The sequence below is a fragment of the Pan paniscus genome, chromosome 6, assembly GCF_029289425.2.
Source record: "Pan paniscus chromosome 6, NHGRI_mPanPan1-v2.0_pri, whole genome shotgun sequence".
Classification (NCBI taxonomy): Eukaryota; Metazoa; Chordata; class Mammalia; order Primates; family Hominidae; genus Pan; species Pan paniscus.
The window spans coordinates 143,614,086-143,634,759 of record NC_073255.2 but is presented as its reverse complement, the minus strand read 5'-3'; the positions used below and the strand labels follow the sequence as shown (position 1 = coordinate 143,634,759).

Sequence of the window (20,674 nt, the reverse complement as noted above, 5' to 3'; positions counted from 1 at the left end):
CCACAAACCCCAGCCTTGCCCCACCCTCCAACTCTATCAAAGACTACCACTGCCTCCCTTCTGGCCTTCTCCCAGCATGGTGTAGCAGAGATCATGATTAACTGGAACAAAGTAAGACACAGGCATGGCATAATGAACGTGGTGATGCCAGATGCCCCTCCTAGGAAGGACTTGTTCTAGCTCTGGGAGTGCTGTCAGCAGACAGTTGTCAGGTACCAACCCTTCAGGTCCACCTCAGTTGCAGAGAGCTGCCTTCCCCAAGGCCAGTCCCTCCTGTGAGGCCCATATCCAGTGACTGATGGAGACAGGTGTAGAAAAGCCTGGCTCTTTGGCCCAGTGCTGGCCGATCCTTCCACCCTCCCCTTCTCTCCATAGATACTAATCCTAAGGGCACTTCCTAGCAAACACCTACAACCTGAGTTCCCAGAGAACCCACCTTGCCAAACATGAGTTTGAATTTCATCTCAATGGCTCCTGAGGCCTGTGGCTTTGGGGAGACAATCACTTATTTTTTGTAAGCCTTAATGTCTTCATCCAATAAATGGGAATAATAGTAACTTCATAGGATTATTGTGTATGCGGAGTAATCCCTCATAAATATTAGATATCATAATCTTGGGCAAGTTTATGGCTTCTGGGAGCCTTGGATCCTTTATGCAAAAATGAGAACAATACTACTTACATCTCAGGATTTTGGTTAAACTTGTATGACATAATGTATGTCTTGTTATATGCGCAATGGATAAGTGCCCCCGCCCGCCACCATTTTCCCTTTAAAATACCCACGGAAACTTTATATAGTGAATTGAAAAAATAAATTGTGTTTATTTTCTTTTTCTGTATTGCTTGCCCTTCATCAGTGTATAGGACATTTGTATTTGGAGGATAAAAACTGAATGCAGAACAGAAAGGCAGGAGCTAGGGTGGAACCCTGGATTTGTGGCTCTGTTCTCTTTCGTCACAGCTCAATGGCCAGCTCCTCCGGGAAGCTCACCCTGACTAACTCAGTGCATTCTGCAAATTATTCATACAACCATTGATGACCATCTCTTTTTCCTTGATTCACTTTTTTAGTCCTTATAATAATATAGTTTCATGAATTACAGGATTTCTATGTTCTTATTGTAAGCCTCTGAGAAGCAGAGACGGTGTCTGTTTTTTAAGAGAGTATGCCTGGTGGAATACTGCCATTTTCCCTGGGAGTGTTCATTTGTTACTGTGCTAGTTACCAGCAACGAACTCTTCCAACAGTGCTGAGTCCTGCTGCAGCCCCGAGATGCTCCAGGAATTCCAGCTGAATTGACAAGAAATCTGAGAGCCAGATGGGGCCTTCTGAGGCCACCTAGTCCAACTCTGATCATCTTACCTTTCTGGAAACTTATTTTTGGTCATCTCCTTCCCTCATTTAAAGGCTCATGTGAAAATTTTTGCAAACCCATCTTTATTATATCTTCTGTATTTTATAATTTGATAACTCTCAATTTTTAAAAAAGCTTGGTCAGTTCTAGGAACATTGTCTTACACTGACACCTGCTGGGCAGGTGGAAAAATAACAGGTACCTGTAACACTAGTGTCTTTTAGGACTAGAAGCAGAGAAACTCCATTCATCTTTCTTTAATAAGCATCTTTCTTACAACTATCCTAATTTTAAACTTTCCTTTCCCTCTTCTCCCACTAAACCTAAAGTCTGGATTTTATATTTCTTGATGACTCTATTGCTAAAAGCCTATAGCACCATTAAACAACATCATTTCATAGACAACACTTAATGCTTAATGATGAACAATAATCCCGCTCATTACCTGTGACCTTGGTTCTGCAAGCACTATACCTCCAAACAACTGAGCTGTCGAGTGGGCCCCATGAAAAGTAGGTGGCCATTTTTAACCCTGGATTCACCCAGTTGGCCGGAACTGTGAGGCCATCTGATCTGGATCAGAGTGTCTCGGTGATGGAAGGAAGAGTCATTCAGTGTGAATGTCAGAGTTCTTATTTTGAAAGTTTTTCCAGGGATCACGACCCCAGTAAAAATTTATTCAAGTGTTTCATCATCCTAATGAGACTTTGTTATAAACCATGTCTCTCTCTCTCTGCTTTTATTTAAACACTTTTTTTTTCTGTCCAAACAAATTCCAGCTCTAATAGTCCTTTTATTCCAGGAAAGGATGGACAAACAAGTAAATAAAGTATATGATTTGTCAAATGATCATAAATGCTAAGTTTTACAAAAGGGCAGGAAGGAAGATAAGGATTGCATGTGTGTGTTTGAAGAGGTGGTTGCTTACTGCTTATAGAGCCGTGTGGGGGATGAAGGCTGACCCAGGAGCCTTGGGTTTCTTGTGGTGACATAAACAAGGTTAGAAAGTATGCCGAGGCTGAGGCAGGAGGATCACTTGAGCCCAGGAGGTGGAGGTTGCAGTGAGCCAAGATCGTGCTATTACTTTCCAGCCTGGGTGACAGAGACTCTGTTTCAAAACCAAAAAAAAAAGTATGCTGAGGTTTAGAAAAGACTAATCAATATCCTATTATAAAAACTTTATGATATTTTAATTTATTATCATAAAAACTTTACCAGATATACCAGTAGGCTATATTCTAATTATCCCCCTTACCAATCCCTTTCACTGTACTTTTTTGGGGTTTATTTAATAACTTAATCATTAAAAGTACTTTCTAGTTGGGTCCATACTTTTTTCCGGCAAGTGTTGATTTAGAGAGGAAGACAGGACCCAGGGTCTGAGCCTGTGGCATTTGTTAGCACTGCATGGGAACTAATTGATCCTCTGGGTCATCTGGAACTTGGAGAAGGAGGCACTGAAGAATTCAGATGGGGTGCACAGAGGAGGGGGCCTGATGCCTGGGATGGATGGGCCAGGCAGACTCAGTGAGAGGAAGGGAGGTGGATTTTGGATCTGGGTAAACTTTAGGTTTGAAAAGTGGCTCTCCTCCTTACTAACTGTGGATCTTGGGCAGTTACTTATCTCCTCTTTGCCTCAGTTTCTTCATCTGTATATGGGGATAACAATTCCATCTTGAATAGTGCTTGTTGACACGGTGCTTGGCACATAGTAGGTATGAAGTTATTTCTATTCCCTGTTTCAGAAGGAACGCTATTTTGCTTATGTCTGGCCCTGTATCTGCTCTGAACACCCCACTGCTCATTGTTCTTTCACTTGATCCATGCCGGTTCTGAAAATCTTTAGAATTCAAGCCTTCCCCTTTTCAAGTGTTCTGGCTGCCACAAATGATCGCTCTTCTCTTAAACTTCTCCGACATCCTTTCATCCTGGCATTTTCAGACTTCAAAAAACGGTCTTAGAGATTTATTGATTTAACAAATGTTTATTAAGCTCTTACAAAGTGCTAACACTGAAGATAGAACAGTGAACAAAACAAACTAAAATTCCTGCTCTCAAAGACCTTTCATTCTGGGAGAGGATGGAAAAACAAGTAAATAGAGCTTATGAATTATCAAATAATCATAAATGCTAAGTAAAAAAACAAAACAAAACAAAATGCAGTGCAGGAGGGGTGATTAGGATCGTGTGTGTGTGTTTGAGGAGGTGGTTGTTTGCTCTCATAGAGCCGTGTGGGGTCTGAGGGCTGACCTGGGAGTCCTGGGTTTCTTGTGTTGACATAAACAAGGTTAGGGAGCATGCTGAGGTTGATCCTGGTGGTCTCAAGGAGGATAGTGGTGTGGAGTGTGAAGGCTGGGGATTGGTAGGTTGGGCTCCAGTCAGGAGCATACAGAGTCCCCTCTTCATTCCTGCCAAAGGCGTCCTGGAGGAGAACATGGGGAGGGGCCTCCTGATTACACCTGGACCACAGAGAGTTGGTGGGCTCCCCTCTCATTTGCTTCCTTCAGTTCCTGATGACAAGACAGGCTGTGGGGACTTGGTAAATGTTGACTTCTTAAGACTCAGGCCCTGACAAGTGCATTGTCCTGCCCGGCTCTTGGCACATTGCATACCCTTCTGAGTCTCTATTTCTCCTTCATCTCTAGGAGGAGGAGGAGGAGGCTGGCCTCTTATATCGATTTCTGCTAAAAACAAATTCTGTGATGTTAAGAAGTTTCAATTGTATCTCCATTGTTGGAGTTTTGAACAGAAAATAGAGAATTTTAGGGTCTAGATAGAATTTTTGGTTTATTTTTTCTTTCCAGTTGGCTTTGGAAGAAAAGGATGCAGGAAAGGAAGACTTGGCTTCTGTTGCTGGTTTAGAGGAGTGAGATTAGGTTTCCTGGATAATAGCCAAACCTACCAGAATAGGGGGATTGGATCTTTCAAAGACTGGGAAGAATTTGTTTGGCAGGAGATTTGCTGACTTGATCAAGAGGGATTTTCCACTCAACTTTTCTGGGAAAGGGAGAAGAAAATCCTGGTAAAATCAACTTAAATGCTCCCTTTGTGGATATTCATGACCCTCAGGGCTGAATTAGTTGCTCCTGTCAGTTTCCACAGAAAGGTGGGAAGAAAGATGGAGCCAAGGGATAGGATAAAGGCCAGTGATCTGCAGGAGCAGCAGTGCGTGTATGATGAACATTTAATAAGTGGGCAATGAATTAACAAATAAAGAATGAAAGACAATCAGACAAACTGTATTAGGCCTTGCTATAAGGGAATACATGAGACTGGGTAATTTATAAAGAAAAGTGATTTAACTGACTCCGAGTTCTGCAGGCTGTACAGGAAGCATGACGCCAGTATCTGCTTGGCTCCTGTGGAAGCCTCAGGGAGCTTTTACTCATGGCCAAAGGCAAAGTGGGAGGAGGCATGTCACATGGCAAAGCAGGAAGAAGAGAGGTGCTACATACTTAACAACACTTTCAGTTATTTATTTATTATTTTTGAGATGGGGTCTCACTGTTGCCCAGACTGCAGTGCAGTGGCTTGATCACGGCTCATTGCAGCCTTGACAACCCCCTCCTCCTCCCCGCCCTGGGCTCAGGTGATCCCCCAACCTTAGCTTGCCAGGTAGCTGGGACTACAGGCATGCACCACCATGGCAGGCTAATTTTTTATATAGCTGGGGTTTGCCGTGTTGCCCAGGCTGGTCTCAAACTCCTGGGCTCAAATGATCCACCTGCCTCAGCCTCCCAAAGTGCTGGGATTGCTTGTGCGAGCCACTGTGCCCGACCTGGGTGCTACGCACTTTTAAACTACTACTCACTATTGCAGGGGCAGCACTAAGCCATGAGGGATCCACCCTGATGATCCAGTCTCCTGCCACCAGGCCCCACCTCCAACATGGGCAATTACAATGCAACATCAGATTTGGTGGGGATACAGATCCAAATTGTATCACAAACCAACAGGTAAGAAGAAATGGGGAGGTACAGGAAAACTGGCCTTAGCTTTGCGTTAATCCCAGACAAATTTCAAGAATGGACTATTAAATGTGGTTTATGATTACTTAGAAAATGATTTTTTCATGATTTATTTTGAAAAAAATTATAGACCCATAGGAAGTTATAAAAAATGTATAGGTCACGAGGTCAGGAGTTCTAGAACAGCCTGGCTAACATGGTGAAACCCTGCCTCTACTAAAAATACAAAAATTAGCTGGGTGCCTGTAATCCCAGCTACTTGGGAGGCTGAGGCAGGAGAATTGCTTGAACCTGGGAGGCAGAGTTCGCGTGAACCGAGATCGTGCCACTGCACTACAGCCTGGGCAAAAGAGCAAGACTCCGTCTCAAAAAAAAATGTATATATATATATATATGTGTGTATATATATATGTATATATATGTGTATATATATATGTATATATATGTGTATATATATATGTATATATGTGTGTGTGTGTGTGTGTATATATATATATATATATATAGGTTCACTCTGTTTCCCCCAGTGATAACATCCTGCCTAACTATAGCACAACACCAAAACCAGGAAATTGGCATTAGGCCAATCCACAGAGCTCATTCACATTTCACCTGTTTGATGTGTTCTTGCATGTGTGTGTATGTATAGTTCTCTGCAGCTTTTGTAATGTATAGGTTCATGTAACCACCACTATAATCAAAATATAGAACTGTTCCATCACCAAGGCTGTGTCGCTATCCTGCATCCACTCCTACCCTGATGAACAATCAGTAATCTGTTCTCCATCTTTAGAATTTTTCATTTCAAGAATGTTATATAAATGAAATCATATAGTATATAACTTTTTAATATTGGCTCTTTTAGGCTAGGTGTGGTGGCTTATTCCTATAATCCTAGCACTTTGGGAGGCTGAGGTGGGAGGATCACCTGAGCTCAGGAGTTTGAGGCTGATCATGTCACTGCACTCCAGCCTGCGCACCAGAGCAAGACCCTTTCTCCAGAAAAATAAAATAAAATAAAATAAAAACAGTTTGGCTCTTTTCACTCAGCATAATTCCCTTAAGAGCTATCCAAGTTGCTGCATTTATCAATAGTTTGTTCCTTTTTACTGCTGAAAAGTATTCCAGTGTATGGTGTATGGATAGACTACAGCGTGTTTAACCATTCACCTGCCGAAGAATATTTCGGTTGCTTTTGTTTATTACGAATAAAGACATCATGAACATTCACATACAGGTCTTTGGTGAACGTTAAGTTTTCAAAGCTTTGAGATAAGTACTCGAGAGTGCAATTATTGGATTATATGGTACTTGTATATTTAGTTTTAGAACAATTTGGCAAATTAAAAAAGAGTGCCTCTGACTGCTAGCAAGAGGTGGGACTCCCTTGGATTGGGGTCTGTCTGATCATTACTCTGCCAAGGAACCAGCTATGGGACAATGGACAATTCGCCCAGCCTCTCTGTGCCTGCATTTTCTTTTCTGCCACTTAACAAAAATAGTGCCTTCCCCACAAACCCCACAGGCAGTTATGAATAATACATTTATGTAGAAGTTCTTTAAGCAAAACATAAACATATGACATTAGTATTTCATTGAGGACCAAATATACCCTTAAAAACTAGCATAATTAATTTCTCTGTCCGACTCCCTCACCTTACAAAATTCCTTAGATTTTCCCGTTCCCCTCTCCACCTTTTTGAGCTGCGTCTCAAAATGCAGCGTGGCTGGCTCCAACAGAGGTGCTCTTTTGTCTTGGGAACTGCTTTTCTAGTCTAGATCATTAAGCTTTCTCTCCTCTCCTAAATCTGCACTCTAGGAAACTGATCTTGTTTATTCACCCTGTGCTCTTGTAACTTCTTAGGTGTCTTTACGTCTGAAAAATACATGAGCCCCAGACCAAGGACTACTGTCCAAACTACTATTTAGCTGAATCCACCCAAAAATACAAGCTTTAATTTGTCTTAAAGAATAGATAAATATTAGTTTAAGCTCCATAATGAAATATAAGTGTAGATTCACTTTACTCACAGTTCCACTGAAAATTGTGTGTGTACATATGTGTGAAATAGGTTGAAAGGGGGCTATTTTTTAATTACCATAATTTGTCTATATTTTTGCAGAGAATAGTAGGATATTCTTTATGGTTTGCTATTATGGTCATCATTACCTTTAATTTTTAACTATGTGGTTATTCACTAAAGGGATTGGGTTCATGGACTTAGGTCAAAAATTGAGAATTAAAGAATTAATGGTCATTTATGATCATCATTACCTTTAATTTTTAACTGTGTGGTTAATCACTAAAGGGATTGGGTTCATGGGCTTAGGTCAAAAATTGAGAATTAAAGAATCCTTTGGGGGATATTTTAAGGAAAAGAAAGAACTGGTGACCACAACGTCTTTAAATTAAGTATGAAAACACAGTTAGGATTTCTAACAGTGAACTAAATAGAGACCCTGGAATAATTTCAAGTTTTCTTAATTTGAATGCTTATTTGCTATTCATACTTGATTCTCCCCACCTCTGTAACCTCATTAAGAAACAGAGTGATGTGTGTATCAGAAAAAGAGAGAAAAAATGTATTTTCCTGATTTCAGGAGGCACTAGGAAGAGTGTCTTGATGAAAATACCTTTCAAAAGTCTGCCACATAATCCTGAAATCCACCATTAGAGACTTATTACTTTTTAAGCACTAGTTCTCTAGAAGGCAGAGATATTCAGCTGCTGCCAGTTGAGAACACAGAAACAAGGCCACGTAGGGTGAACTGCAGAGCACAGGCTCTCCAATCAAAGGGAGCTAGGGTTGAATTTGGCTGTGGCATTTACTAGCCGTGGGATCCTGGGCAAATTACTTTTCTCTGAGTCCCAATTTATTCATCTTTAAAATGGGGTTAATAATGACTACCATATGAGAAGTACAATTTAAATGAGCACAAGTTGTCTCTCCATGTATATATATATATATATATATATATATATATATGAGAAACTTAATATACTACCTGGTTTAAAATAGGTTCCCAGTACATTGCAATGATAATTATTAGCAATAGTAGAAATATTTAATTCAAATTGAGATTTGCATAGCTTTAGGGGTACATGAAGACATCCCAAGAGCTATGCAGACTCAGAATCAATTTCCAAATTCTTTCTCTCTCCCTCTCTCTCTCTCTATATATATATTTCTATATTTGCTCAAAAGTGCCCCTGAATCAAGCTGCTTCTCCTTATCCACCTTTTCTTTTATAGCTCCTTTTCTTCTGCCCTACAAAAAAGTGACATATTTTTCATCCAACTCAAATTATACTGTGGTACCTTAATTGCCCTGGGTATACAAACCTCTGGGACACCAAGCTGAGGAAAGTCAAACTATGGGTATTTGAGAGAGAGAGAGACTCTCAAAGGAAATACTCTGTTGAAGGAAATACTATGGGTATTTTCCTTTAATCAAACCAGCATAAACCAAAGGTGCAGGGCATATTATCTTTCTCTGTCTTATGCTTATCTCTTTTAGGGGCAAAGCATACCTTAAGCAGGTATGCTCACCCATGTCGGGGTGTTTGGACTTCAGGAGTATCATGGAATTAGGCAGGAAAAGTGATGGCATTTTCCTCCTGTCTTCACTACTGGCAAAGAAGGCATTGTTCCTGAGGAAAGAGACTTGAGAATAAAGCAGGCTGGGCACAGTGGCTCACGCCTGTAATCCCAGCACTTTGGCAGGCCAAGGCGGGCAGATCACTTGAGGTCAGGAGCTCAAGATCAGCCTGGCCAACATGGCGAAACCCCGTCTCTACTAAAAATACAAAAATTAGCCGGGCATAGTGGTGGCACCCCATAATCCCAGCTACTCAGGAGGCTGAAGCAGGAGAATCGCTTGAACCCAGGAGGTGGAGGTTGCAGTGAGCCGAGATCACACCACTGTACTTCAACCTGGGTGACAGAGTAAGACTCCATCTCAAAAAAAAAAAAAAAAAGAAAAAAACAAAGAGAACCTCTATTAGAAATATTGGCCGGGCGCGGTGGCTCACGCCTGTAATCCCAGCACTTTGGGAGGCCGAGATGGGCGGATCACGAGGTCAGGAGATCGAGACCATCCTGGCTAACACGGTGAAACCCCATCTCTACTAAAAATACAAAAAATTAGCTGGGTGTGGTGGCGAGTGCCTGTAGTCCCAGCTGCTCAGGAGGCTGAGGCAGGAGAATGGCGTGAACCTGGGAGACGGAGGTTGCAGTGAGCTGAGACCGCGCCACTGCACTCCAGCCTGGGTGACAGAGCGAGACTCCATCTCAAAAAAAAAAGAAAAAAAGAAAAAAGAAATATTGAAGATGGCAGTAAGTTATTCATCCAGGTGGCAAACTCATGGGAGGTCTCTGTCTATCTTGAAATATTCAAGATTTGTAAGGAGTGTACTGGGAAATGCCAGTGAGCTATGAACCACATTTTCTCTGCAATTTCACCATCTCAGTAATGAGAGCAAGCTCTGTGAATACTCTCATTTAGCTGCATTTTACTCTATGTCTCAGGAGTGTAATTTGCATAACTTCAAGGTGAAAAGACTACAGTTTCTTCCAACATATCAAGGCTACATTTTCTAACAAAAGAAACACATATTAGAGGTAAGTTAGTATTTTGTATTTTCTTAAATATTTACTCAGATTTATAGGAGAAACACTTTCATTAATTTTTGCTAAAAGTTAGCAAAATATGAAATCTATATTCATTTCTGAGGAAGGTACAGGTCTCCTGCTCACTGTCACTCATGAACAACTTTCCCGTTCATGTATTAATTCCTGCCATGTAGTTATTAGGTATATAAGTCAGCTTGTATTGCCATAACAAAATACCATGCACCAGGTGGTTTAAATAACAGAAATTTATTTTCTCATAACTCTGGAGGCTAGAAATCCAAGATTAGGGTGTCAGCATGGTCAAGTTCTGGTGTGGGCTCTCTTCCTGGCTGGCAGATGGCTGCCTTCTCCTTATATCCTCACATGGGGGGCAGGAGGAGAGAGACAGAGAGTGAACCAGCGAGAGAGAGAGAGAGAGGGCACATGAACGAGAGCATCTGGCATCTTGTCCTCTTCTTTAAAGGACACCAGTCCTATTGAAGTAGGACCCCAGCCTGTGACCTCATTTAACCTTTATCACCTCTTCACAGGCACTATTTCCAAATATAGTCACATTAAGGGTTAAGCCTTCAAAATATAAATTTTGGGGGAATGAAATTCAGTCCACAGAATTAGCATTAAGTAATTTAACAGGAATATATTGCAGATTATACTCTAACTAATGTGCTTAGAGGTCCTTAATGTGCTTTCCATAATCTTGTACTATACTTATTCGTGACTAAGTTCTTTCTCTTGCTGTCAACTTACATAAAGTATTTAAACTATACTGTCAAAAGCAGAAATCTATTGGTTCAAAAGCAAAAAAAAATTTTTCCAAAATGTAAATCTAATATGCAATGACCTGAACTTTAGAAAACTGGCTTGATTGAATTAGGATTAATTTCTCCCTTTCAGATGTTAATATATTGATTTCAGTTCTGCTAAGTGTATTGTCTTCAGTCATATTTGGGTAGAAGTTATTAGTATATACATGAATATCCCCAAGTGTCTGTCCTTCTGTCATTTCTTTAGTCTGCATTTTGAGACATTCTTAAAAAATGAAATTTGGCATTGTATATAGGTCTCTGTTCACAGTCAAGGAGAAAAGTCCCCAAATGCACAATTTACAATTTTCTGTTTTTGTTTCTAACTCCAGTTTCATCTTTTTTAGGTCCATAAGCAAGATGCCTGTAAGTAAAAGGGTGATGGTATAATCAACAGCCATGTGATAAGTCTTGGCCAAGCTTTTTTGGGTCATACTTCCTGGAAACTTAGAAAGTGAGCTCTAATAATTAGGTAACACATTTCTTCTTCTTCTTCTTCTTCTTCTTCTTCTTCTTCTTCTTCTTTTTGTAAATTAGGTAGTTTCCAATTCTTTGCTTTCAATAAAATTAAAGGAGGACCTAACCAAGTTGTCAACAGATAGGCCAATAGTTTTTGATAATAGATCACTATGTACTTTTTGACTTATAATCAAGAAGGCATTCAAATAACAGAGTGACGTTTTTATCAGAAAATGCCTAACATTCTCATTACTTATTTAATTGAACAAGTTTTCTCAGGGCTTACGTCTAAAAAAATAAAAAATAAGAGTCGAATTGACGCTGACTCTGTCTCATTTTAACAGTTAGGAACAGCCACAGATACACAAACTAATTTAAAAAGATCCATTCATTTAGTTTAATTTTCCAATAACACATAACTTGCTATGTTTTATAATTATTTATCAAAATATGCTATATATTTATGTTGCTTTGGTCAGTTGTATACTAAAAATCATTGTAAAAATAATTCAATCCAGAAAACTTCAAAATTTTTAAAAGGAATAATACAAATTTTTCGGTTGTTAAAAAAGAGGTTGTTGGTGAATTTTTAAGACTGAGGGTGGGAGAGTAAGTGTCAAATTGCTATGGTGTTTAGAGTTCATTAGATACAAAGTGTGATATATTTTATTTAAAAATCAATATTTACGATATGCTAAAAAGTACATATTTTGAAGTTATTCAAATTTATGATGAAAAATCTTAGGTGTCTGTTTGAAAATGTGCAAGGGGATACATAGTTTTTCAAAGTTCCTTTAGGAAGTACGAGAGGAATTAGTTCGAAGACCGCTTATTTAGCTGATCAAATCTTTACAGTTTTAACAGTTGATGGTGACAAACTTCATGGAGAAAAGTAGATAAAAAGAAGGACATGCGTGGGTGTGTTGTTGATATGGGCTCTTGTGACAGAAAACTAGACTTGGTGAAAAAAAAAAAACAAAATAACACATAATTCCCAAGTTCTTAAATTTTCTTGGCCAGCACCTTTGAGACATAGCATATCCATTGTTTATGAACTTTGCAAAGCAGATTTATGAGGTTGGTTTTTCTTTTGGATGGGCTTAATTATGTTGGAGACCAATAATCCACTGTTTTAGCCATATTACCATGTGCCTGGCACTGTGCTAATTACTAGAGATGCAGAGATGAACAAGGAGAGAGGATCCCTCAAGGAACTGACAGGATAGAAGAAAAAGGGAAGTTAAACTAGTCTAAGTTGGAAATCAATGATGATGTGCTTTAGGTATTTTTCATTTGTATTCCGTATTTGCACAAAAAACTTGAGATTGGGTAAAGATCTCCCTCATCATCCAACCCGTTGAGGAATGGAACAGGATGGAACAAAATGGTGGAAGGAAGGTGAATTTGCTCTCTCTTTTTGAGCTGGGACATCTGTCTTTTCCTGCTCTCTGACAATGGTGCTCTTAGTTCTTGGGCCTTTGCACTTGGGCTGATTTGTACCACCAGCTTTCCTAGGTCTCCAGCTCACAGACAGCAGATTGAGGGACTTCTCAGCCTTCATAATCATGGGAGCCAATTCCATATTTCTCTATCTCTATACCTCCTATGGGTTCTGTTTCTCTGGAGAACCCTGACTAATACAAATGGTTTATAGTACAAGATTCTCCGAATCCTTGGGGTTTGGATTTTGATGTTTAAAGTTAATGCTCTAAAATTTAAAAGAAAAAAAAAAAAGAAAATCCATTTTTTCTTCTCTCAAACTCTTGCTACTTACAATAGAGAGCCATACCCCCAACCCTAAATGTGCCCAATTTCATCTGATCTAGGAAGCTAAGCCCAACTAGGGTTGGGCCTAGTTAGTATTTAGATGGGAGAAAACCAGGCCCCTGTAGGCCATGGTTTCTGGTGTCCACTTACCAAACTCTCCTCTGTAGTTCATGATCAATGGCTTTTGTTCTGCCTGGATGGTCCTACCCTGTTGTACCCAGAAAGTGTCTGCTGACTGCTGAATGGTGGGTGAAAAGAAAGGGCAACAGGAATTAGAAAGCATGTGGTTTAATAATTTTTAAAAATTCCCTACTTTAATTAGGAAGTGATGCATGTTTCTGGAATTTTCACCAAGAGATCATGGTGTTTCTAGGAAGCTGGCTAACTATGCCTGATATATTTAAAAAACAAAAAAACCCCAAACCCAAAAAACTACAACCTACTCAATTACATTGCAACTTGCCGGGAATTAAGTAATGGTGTTCTCAGAATTGGAGAGTACAATGTAATCAGTGTTTATCTGATTCTGTGCTGAAGAGTCTGGGCTTAACTTCCTGAGGACCAGCAGGCTACCTAGCTGGTAATGTCTCTAGAATGGAGAGCAGCTCATCCAAGAGCCCAGCTTTTGAGGGCATAGAGTTGATGAATTTCATGGGAAAGGCAGGACCCTTCACTCCAACTTCTAGCTGTTTGATAGCAATTCTCAAGCTTTAGTATGAATACAAGTCATTTAGGAAGATTGTTTAATAATATAGATTCCTGGAACCCCCATACAGATCATCTGATTCATAGGTCTGGGTTGGGGCCTAGGAATTTACATTTTTACATACTTCTTCTGGACCATGTTTTGAGACCTTTAGACTCCCATTTGGAGAGCCTAGGATAAAAATTTAGGAATTGTTGAAAATACCATCCTGAGATCCAGACCGGAGGGGCTCCTGCCCTGGGGTCTGTGATTTAGAAGGCCCTGCTCTGGCCCTCCCCTGGCCATGTTGGTCTCCATGGGATGAGGAGTCTGGGGGCTCTAGGGGATATGCCAACCTTGAGACTGTGAGCAGACTTCCAGACTGTGATCTGGGGAGAGAGAGAGAGACAGAGAGAGAGAGGTTGATTTTGAAGAACTGGCGCCTGTAATAATAGAGGCTGAGAAATCCCACAATCTGCTATGTGCAAGCTGGAGCCCAGGAAAGCCAATGGTGTAGTTCAGTCCAAGTCAAAATGCCTGAGAACCAGGGAAGCCAATGGTGTGAATCTCAGTCGAGGGCCAGAGAAGATGTGATGAAATGTCTCTGCTCAAGCAGGCAGGCGGCAAGCAAGTTAAGGGCGAATTCCTCCTTCCTTTGCCTTTTGTTCTCTTCAGGCCCTCAGGAGAGTAGATGGTGACCACCCACACTGGGGCAGACACCAACTTTGCCAATCCACGGATTCAAATTCTAATCTCCTCTGGAAATACCCTCACAGACATACCCAGAAATCAGGTTTAATCCGAGCACCTGCGTCCAGTCAAGTTGCCACATAAAATTCAGCATCACAGGTGCTGAGCTGGCTCCTGACTGTGCAAGGGCTTCTTCCCTGGTCTGACCTCCAGAGGGCATACCCTGCTGGGTGTGTCCTTATGCCTGAGTAGTGGCCAAAGGGCAGCTGTTTGTGGAGGTGTGGATGGAGTTGACTGTGTGAGCTGCAGCATGCACTAGTGGCCCCAGGAAGTTCCTCATTCATGGAGGGCTGGCTGTGGGAAAAGAGGGAGCATGGGCTGTGAGCCAGGAGTTGGCACTCCCTGTGCCACCGCATTCCTACCTTGGGTTTCTGGGTTGTTTGGAGGGTATATTTATCAGATAGGAGGATAGGATCTTTTATTCAGCAGTTTGTTAGCTTTGATTTATAACTTCTAAATAACTAGACACATGGTTTGGGGACCTTAGTCTGTACTCTTGCTTTGGGCCCCACAAATGTTAGAGGCAGAACAGATCAACATTTCCAGATTAGTAACATCTTAGACTTGATTTCTTCTAAACAAGAATTGTCCTTCAAGCCAGGCCCCAGGGAGGGAAAAATGGACAAAAGGTAAAGGAAATATGACCTCCAGGCTGGCAGGGCCCAGGGAGGGAAAACCCAGCTTGTGTGGCAAGGCAGCAAATCTTGGCGTGTCCTTTCCAAGCCCTGTCTGCATCTCAGGTAAGGAGTGAGAGAATGGGAGTGGGGCATAATTCTGTTTTGCAGAACTGACAGACTTGAGCTATCTTGGGGGACCCAAAATCTGGGTTTTTCTAATTTCATTCTCTCCAGGATTCTAGCCTCCCCAGCATGAGTCAAGTTGTCCTAATTTTTCCTAGAATGAGATAATAGTCTGAAAATGTGAACACTTTTCTGGCTAACTTTAACATATTTTCAAAAACAATTGCACATAAAAAAGACTTGTTCAATTATTTTATAAGGGGATTAACACGGAAACTTTTTTTTTGTATTTCACACACATTGGAATGTGTAAAAGGCAGTGTTACATGGCAGTCACTACTTGATACCATATTCCACATACTTTAATGAAAATATTCCTTAAAACACCCAATTACTTTTCTCCCATTAGATCTGCTATGTACAGTTGTCCAAGTTGTTGACTGTGTAAGAATACTTAGCCCAAGAAATGAATAGGATCTAAAATCCAGCCTACTGTCTCCTTGTCAAGCTGAGTGCCCTGACATGGCCTGCATTCACCAGGAGGAAGGATGCTTTTTTCTAATCACAAAAGTCACAGTCTGCTTGTCAAACCACATACCTTGCTCATGAGAGGGGCACGTTTGCTGAGGTTACCCTCAAAATAATAGAGCTGAGGATGCTAAAATGATGCCATATGTTGAGGAATAGTGAAAGCCTTCTGGGGAGATGGTCATCTTGGAATCTGATTACTTGCCCTCGCCCTCTCTGCACCCTCTCTCCCTCTCTCACTTCCACTGCAGTGAAGAGAAAGAATGCCTTTCTGGGAAAAAAATTACTGGCAAAAAAAACAAACCAAACCAAAACAAACGCCAAGAAACCCCACAACAACACAGCTGCTGTGATTTCTGTGGGTCCCAAAGAAAAGAGGAGCTAACTGCTGCTTCAGCCTGTGTAATAGCCAGGTCCTGGGACAGAATTAGCTACAGTTAGAAAATAAACTCAACAAGGTGAGTACAGCTGGAGATGGAACATTTACTGCTACCCATCTACTAGCTTGGAATCAGGGAAGTAATTAGTCCAGTGTGGATCAGCATTGGTCATGGACTAGAGGAGGACATCTACCCTTGCCCAATCCTGAAGCCCCTTTTGGGCCCTGCTGGAACTCACAGTCCATTATTAGCAAAACCCAATAGTGTCAACCTTGGCTCTGACTCTTCCAGCACCATTCTCACTCTGATGAAAACATGGCTGTCCTCTGGGAACACTGCCTTCTGATTCTGTCGTTATTCTCCTTGTCCCGTGGTGGCTGTGGTTTGCTCCCTCCAGTTGTGCCATGGGGCCTGGAGGTGGGGTGCGTTTCTTTTACACTCCTCATTGCCACTTCTGCATCATTACCTCTTTGTCTTTCCTAAAAGTGTCCTGCATCGAATCTCAGGTCATCAGGTTATGTCACCTGACTTCTCATTTTGTGACATCTGTCATCCTGAAGTCATTCCCCCTGGTTCCTCAGTATTCCTGCCTCACCATTGCATTCCTCTTCCTGTCTTAACTCTGGGCAAGTTCAACTTACACATGGGTTGTCCCTCCATTATCCTGGTCTCTCAGTTCCCTACCGACCTTTCCTCTCACAATCTGGTCCTTCCCCTTTCATCACCGTGATTGCAGACCCTGTCATTTCCCACAGCTGTGTGGCCTCCACGGCTGCAAGGCATGCCGCCCACTCTAGGACCCCTGCTTCCTCTCTTCCTAGCACGCTTCCTCAATCACCCTGTGTGCTAGAACTGTCAAAGCAAAGTGCCACAAATTAGGTGGCTTAAAGAATAGAAATGAATTCTCACACAGTTCTGGAGGTTGGAAGTCTGAGATCAAGGTGTTGATGGAGTTGGTACCATGTAGGGGGCTGCCCCAGGCTGCTGTCCTGGCGTCTGATGAATTGCTGGCAATCCTTGGCTTGTAGACTCATCACTCCAACTTCTGCCTTCGTGTTGACATGGTGTTCTCCTTGTGTGCCTGTCTGCACCCAAATTTCCTATTTTTATAAGGACACCAGTCACACTGGATTAGGACACCCCCTCATCTTAACTAGTCAGGATAAGTAAGGTAACATTCTGAGGTACCAGAGGTTAGGACTTCAACACTTAAATTTTTTTTTGAGGGGGGCATACAATTTAACCCCTAACATGCTCCATCTCCAGCAGTCCTTCCACTCCCATCTTAAATTCATGAACATAAACCCTTAATGCTGCTTGGCAAAGGCAAACATACTCCCTGATATGGTTTGGCCCTGTCCCCACCCAAATCTCATCTTGAATTGTAGCTACCATAATCCCCATGTGTTGTGGGACGGATCTGGTGGGAGGTAATTGAATCATGAAGACAGGTTTTTCCTGTGCTGTTCTTGTGATAGTGAACAAGTCTCACAAGATCTGACGGTTTTATATAGGGCAGTTCCCCTGCACACGCTCTCTTGCCTGCCGCCATGTAAGATGTGCGTTTGTTCCTCCTTTGTCTTCTGCCATAATTGTGAGGCCTCCCCAGCCATGTGGAACTGTGAGTCCATTAAGCCTCTTTTTCTTTATAAATTACCCAGTCTCAGGTATTTCTTCATAGCAGTATGAGAATGGACTAATACACTCCCTCCCCTATGTCATCAGTTTTTCCCCTCTTGGCCTCATCATTACTATCACCATATAAAGATGCTCTTATTTCTCTCACATTAATTATATTAAAAACTTTCTTGACCTCACATCCACCTGTAACTCTCCCTCCGGCTCTACTATCTCTGCTGCTCTTCACTGAATGATTCTTCTGGGGTGGTCTATACTTACTGCCTTCAATTCTTCTCCTCCCATTCCCTTCAGTCCCTTCCAATCAAGCTTTTGCCTCTACTACTCCTCTGAAAGTTCTCATGTCAAGGTTAACACAGTTTGTAGTATTAGTGAATTTCTTCTTTTTTTTTTAATCATGGTTATCCTCGATGAAAAATTGAACTTACTCCCATTTATTGCATGCATTAAGTGATGAGGTTTACCCAAAGCTCAGGAAAACAACAAGGAGAAGGTGAAATAATGAACAATATATAGATTGGCAGGAAAAATACAGAATGAAAAAATTGTTTAGAAGAAGGTAATCCTTTTATAGCATTGGCCACTCTATAGAGATTCGATTTTTAGCATTTACATTTACACATTTTAACCAATTACTTTGCCCACTTGGAGCACGTGGATGCATTTACACTGACCACTCTGTGTCCTTCCAGGTTTTCCCTGGATGGCCTTCTTGATGTCTGGCAATTTGGAATCCCAAGCCCTTTCTGGGATTATTACCTAGCCCCCAGGTCAACCCTCTCTAGGGATCCAGGGTGGAGGAGGGAGGAAGAGGAGGGGGTGGTGGTAAAAGGGGGTAGGAGCAGGAGGATTTAGTGGAACAAAGGGATGAGAGAAAATAGGAAAGAAGAAAAAGCAGCAGACCCAGGCAACATGTGCTGTGGCTATAAAAACTGTTTTCTGTACTGTCTGCTGCAACTAAATTTTAAAAACATGCTTACCCTTTTTTTTTTTAAATGAACAAACTCCTTCAGAGGGGGTGGATTGTATAGTTTCTGGCATGCTGCAGGGGAGAAAAAGTCCATCTCGATAACTTATAAGCACGCTTTGAATTCAGAACTTTACAATTCTTCGGAAACAACTAATGAAAAAAAAAGTGCTGTTGTGCTGACTGTGAGTCACTTCCCCACCCTATGATTCACTAAGTCACAAATGCTGGACATGCGGACAGGGGAGAAGGACTTTTGATTTTGAGGATTCATGAGCTGATTCAGTACTGTCTTTATGTTTTGACGCTATCCAAGTTCGAGCTTTGAGGTGTTTTGGCATCATAAAGCAGCATCAAGGTTAGGGATCAAAGGATGGGAAAAGCCAGCATGAGTGAAGGTTTGTTAGCTAGAAGCGTCCAATTCTTGCATAATATCAGAAGGCAAGGTTAGGCAGCTACTGATAGCATGGATGCTGAAGAAAGCTGAAGTACTTTCAAATCCAGATAGCTCCAATTGCTTGCTCTCCTATGACTACTCTTAACTGAAATATTTATAGTGGCTCAAGAACGACAGCAAAATAAATATCCTTGGGCTCCCCACTGGTCTAAATCCCTTCACAAAAAACCTTGTCACTGGAAACACTGATAAATACTATATGTTTAGAAAACATCATATAAAATATCCAAATAAATAAGCTATACAGTAATTGGTCCTTTAAATTATTTTAAGGAGGTAAAATTTTCTAACATCTGAATTTCTACCTGTCAGAGGCTTTTGAACCAGAGCAATTCCATCTTGAATAGGGGGTGGGTAAAATAAGGCTGAGACTTACTGAGCTGCATTCCAGGAGGTTAAGGCATTCCTAGACACAGGATGAGATAGGAGGTCGGCACAAGATACAGGTCACAAAGACCTTGCTGATAAAACAGCATGCGTAAAGAAGCTGTCCAAAACCCACCAAAACCAAGATGGTGATGAAAGTGACCTCCAGTCGTCTCACTGCTCATTATACGCTAATTATATAATGCCCTAACATGCTAAAGACACTCCCGCCAGTGCCATACAGTTTACAAATGCCATGGCAACATCAGGAAGTTACCCTATATGGTCTAAGAAGTCGGCAGGGGCAGAGGCGGGAACCCTCAGTTCCGAGAATTGCCCACCCCTTTCCTGGAAACTCATGAATAGTCAACCCCTTGTTTAGCATATAATCAGGAAGTAACAAAAAGCATCATCAGTCGAGCAGCCCATGCCGCTGTTCTGCCTGTGGAGTAGCCATTCTTTATTCCTTTACTTTCCTGATAAACTTGCTTTCACTTTACTGTATGGACTTGCCCTGAATTCTTTCTTGCATGAGGTCCAAGAACCCTCTCTTGGGTTCTGAATTGAGACCCTTTCTGTAACAAAAACATTTAACTTAATTACGACGTCATGACATTCTGGAAGGTTTCTTTGGAATGATGTCCTAGTTTGAGCTCCCAGTTTGATAGTACAAGTTGAGTATCCTTAATAAAAAAATCTGAAACCTGAAATGCTCCAAAATTTGAAATTTTTGAGTGCCAACATGGTACTCAAAGGAAATGCTCATTGGAGCATTTCAGATTTTGGATTTTTGAATTAGGGATGCTCAACCAGTAAGTATTATGCAAATATTCCAAAACTGGGAAAAAATCAAAATTGGAAACACTTCTCATCCCAAGCATTTCAGATAAGGGATACTCACCCTGTAAAACTTGAACATTCTTGTTAGTAGAAAATTAAATGTAATGAATGAGATGAATGTACCTGTATTTGGTTTTTCTGTTTTAAGAAACTAGATGTTCAAAGATTATTAGCATACACTCAATTACAGAGATATTAAATACTAATTGGATTGTGACTCTGATTTTATTTTCATCTAGATTATTTTGATTTACCTATGACATTATTTCATATCATTGCTCATAGGAAGCCTACCTTTTTGCTTGGTAGTGAGTGTGAAGCAGCTGAAAGAAATG

The 20,674-nt window shown here is 41.2% G+C and overlaps 1 long non-coding RNA gene across 1 annotated transcript; it reads right to left on the bottom strand.

Moving 5' to 3' along the window:
• Nucleotides 1-11,864: 11,864 nt before the first annotated feature.
• On the bottom strand, nucleotides 11,865-19,692 carry LOC130541657 (uncharacterized). The gene is made up of 3 exons (XR_008955739.1): nucleotides 19,510-19,692; nucleotides 16,981-17,171; nucleotides 11,865-14,717 (listed from the first exon to the last, which is right to left on the bottom strand). It is a non-coding gene; the product is annotated as an uncharacterized LOC130541657 (long non-coding RNA).
• Between the last annotated feature and the right edge of the window lie 982 nt (nucleotides 19,693-20,674).